This window comes from Puma concolor, chromosome A1, assembly GCF_028749965.1.
Source record: "Puma concolor isolate L17-30 chromosome A1, mPumCon1.1.hap2, whole genome shotgun sequence".
Classification (NCBI taxonomy): domain Eukaryota; kingdom Metazoa; phylum Chordata; class Mammalia; order Carnivora; family Felidae; genus Puma; species Puma concolor.
The window spans coordinates 171,008,420-171,012,293 of NC_141667.1; positions in this window are offsets into that span (position 1 = coordinate 171,008,420).

Genomic DNA, 3,874 nt, shown 5'->3' on the forward strand with positions numbered 1-3,874 from the left:
GGTCCCCTTAGCAGGCTGGGCCTGTGCTGAATGCTGCCTCCTGTTCTGTCAGGTGCTGGCTATGGGTCCCCGGCCCCTGACGCCAGGCCTGAGGAACTAGCCCCTCCCTTAGTCCCAGCAGATCCGTACCCTGCACCTCCATGAGGTGGAAGGCTCTAGACCCCATGTGGCTGCAGCATTTGCAAGGATTAAGGTGGATTAATTTCCACCCGAACCACAAGCCCAGGCCAGACATCACAGTCCAGGGGTGGCCTGGGTCTGGTGCTCCTTAAGGACATCTCTACCAGCTTTGGGCAGGAGGGATAAGGTTTGAGCCCATGCAGGAATCTCCTGGAAAGCATCAGAATTCCTGGGTGAGTCCTGAGGAAATGCTGTGCTCTGCACCCAGCCCCAGCAGGGTCTTGGCCAGAAGTGTCCTCATGGAAATGAGGGTGTGGGTATGTGAGAAGTTCCCTTGGTGCTGTTCCTCTGGGCTGCAACCACACTCCACCGGCAGGGGTGCTCCCAATGTAGGGGTGCACTAAGCCTCCTTGTCTGAACCCCCAGAAGTCTGCAAGCCCTGAAGAGGGATGCAAGATTTGTTTGGAGGGTTTGAACTTCGTATTGAGGATTTTATAATACAGAGACGTACATATAACAGCATCTATGTAAGATGTTAAAAACAGACCCTTCTTTGCTCCATACCTTCTCCACTTCCTTCCCCTGCCCCCAAAACAATTATAACCCCCAAATTTGTTTCTGTCATTTTGGAGTGGTTTTGAACTCTGAATTTAGAAATGTCGTAAGTATTTAACATGGCTCCTCATACAAACAATCAGGATCAAGAGGCTGGGAGTGGGTATTTGGCTTTATTTGTTGTTCTGTCCACATTCAGCCTGTCTCTTCCCAGACGGGAAAAGGGCTGGCCTTGGCCTGCTGGCTTTTCCAAATATTCCCTTGACTTTTTTTTGCTTAAACAAAATAAGTGCACTTCCTCCCTTTAAACAGGTGCTCAAGGCAGAGGTGGATGTGGACATCACATTCATCTTTGTGCAGATTTAAACACAACCTGGTCCCCACCTGCTGAGGAGGCAACATCTTAGCCACCACACCCCCTGGTGTGCAGATGTGGCCTGTTCTGGAAAGACTTCTGTGATTCTTGCAGCTTTATGCATATGAAAGACGGGTTAGTTCATAGGGACAGAAATAAGGGTTTTACAAGATCTGCACACATAGTAGGAGGCCGGACAGTTTTCAGATATAATGCAGCACTTCTGTCGAACATCATTACAAAATCTCACAATAAAACCTCTATACAAACAGCTGTTGAGACAGCAAAAGAGCAAAACCGACCACGGTCCCCTGCGAACAGGATGGCAGAAAAGTCAGCTAGCTGGGCTGTTGGGGCACCTGGGGGCACAGCACATCTCTGAAGGTGCAGGGGGGACAGGAGAGGAGCTAGGAGCTGGGACCCCCTTTCCCACCGTGAAACAGGCCCTCAGCTTTGGTGTTCCCTGTGGCTTTCTGATACATTTTACTCTTTACAGCCCAGCCTAGCGAGGGATTACCTGACATCTGCACTCCCAGTACTTAATTCAAGTGCTAAATTCAGAATAAGGCTCTAGAGACTGGCACCACAGGAAATCACAGCCTCTGTTTAAAGATTCCAAAGGCATCAGGAGTGCCTGGGTGGCTCAGCCGGTTAAGCGTCCGACTCTTGACTTTGGCTCAGGTCATGATGTCATGGTTACTGAGTTGGAGCCCTGAGTCCACCTCTGTGCTGATAGCTCGGAGCCTGCTTAGGATTCTCTCTCTCTGCTCTTACTCTGCTCTCTCTCTCTCTTGCTCACTCTCAGACTAAATCAACTTAAAAAAATGTTAAAAAAAAAAAAAAAGATCCCAAAGGCATCAAATCCAGTCTGCCACTTGGGTTCCACCTGGCCACCGTGGAAAAGATAGCACACTCAGCTTTGCTGGTGGAAGCCACGTCAGCCGGGGCACTGAAGACTGAGCGAAGTGGCAGAAATCCGACTGAATGGGGTTCTCACATGCCTGGGCTGAGCACTGGGGACTGTGGAGGTTTTCTCTGGTGTGAACCACTGTGGGTGGCTGGGTCACCCTGCAATCTTTTTGCTGATGCTCCTTTTGCAGCAGCCAAGTGGAGGCCCTGGGATGTCTGGGTCCGGCCACGGCAGGGGGCGGGGTGGGGTGGGGTGGGGTGGGGGGAATAGGGGGGCGGAGGGCGACACCCTCCTGGACAGCCTTGCAGCAGTCCCAGGGTCCCTAAGGCACTCTTGTATTTGGGTGAGAACCAGGGTGGGTCAGGGACCCCTGTAACCTACGCCTTCTCAGGAGCGGCCTGCTCTCTCTGCCCTCTCCCGCCAAGTCTCCTCAGACCCCAGGGCAGCTCAGAACAGAGAGAAAGGGCACAGTGTGGGTTGGCCTGAAGGTACTAGGAGGGGCGGTGTGTGCTGCTAGTTCCTGGGACCGTCTGAATTTGTCTAAATCTCTCAGGGCTCTGAAACTCCCACGACATATGGGGTCAGCGGACCAAAACACTGCAGCTGATCAGCAAAAGTGGCCAACAAGCCTTTATCCACCTCTGGTTGGCCCCACGTCATCCACTCTCCTCAAGCTCCCGGCCCCTCGCCTTCCTGCTTTATTAAGAAGCCAGAAACTAGCACTTGAACTTCTTCAACTTTGCTCAAAGTTTACAACTCACCTCTAACTTCCTTAACTATCTCTGGTTCTGGAGGACAGAAGCCTTCTTCTTCGCTCCCAAGGCCAACCTCTCTTCACAGTTCTGATTATACCCCTTCCAGGGCCTACAGCTCCGGTCTCTCATCACCAGTTTGGTTACCTTGACCCACAAGCTGACCCAGGAACAGTGTCCCTGCCCTGTCTCCTCCCTCCACACATTTCCCGGACCAGTGCACACGGCCGACCTCTGCTCTCTCTCCTGTTCTCTGTTCCAGCTCTTGTTGCTGGCATCCGCCATCGCTGGGCTGACACTAACCCCCCTTTCCCTGCAGCACTGCAGACGGGCCCCCTGTGCTCACCTCCTCCACTAGAAATGCAGGAAACTAACCCTCTTCTTTCCTCTCTCCATATTCTGTCACCTGCCTTCCTCTGTGATCCCCAGAGCAGGACTCCGGATCTTTCCCCTCTTTCCAGATTGATTTTCCACATCTGGTGCCCACTCCCCCAGCCCCCAGGCTCCCAAGCCTTATCCTGAAATCCCAACTCTGCTGGGGCACAGCCATTTAGCTAGTGTGGGTTCTCCATGAGATAGCAAGCAGGTTAGCAAATTCACATGATTCTGGTAAGTCTTCTTTTTTTTTAAAAAATTTTTTTTTTCAAAGTTTTTTTATTTTTGGGACAGAGAGAGACACAGCATGAACGGGGGAGGGGCAGAGAGAGAGGGAGACACAGAATCGGAAACAGGCTCCAGGCTCTGAGCCATCAGCCCAGAGCCCGACGCGGGGCTCGAACTCCCGGACCGCGAGATCGTGACCTGGCTGAAGTCGGACGCTTAACCGACTGCGCCACCCAGGCGCCCCCTGGTAAGTCTTCTTACATGAGAGACTGAAGTTTGGGAACTAAAATTTTAGTCTGAGCCAGAAGGCAATTTTGATATTATTGGTCTGTCCCTTTACAAACACACTACAGGGGTTAGGGTATTCTGAAAAATAACCTTTGATTCTCCCAAATTAAATATCACTTCAGCTACCTGAGTAAAAAAAAACAAAAAAACAAAAAAACAAAAAAAAACCCCTCAAGTTTATGATTTAGACCCTATCATTTGCACTTGAGAAGCACTGTGGCAGAAATCTACACTCAGGGACTCAGACAAAGTTCTAAGTGCTACTGTGGAATGCGTGCATTCACAATTTTA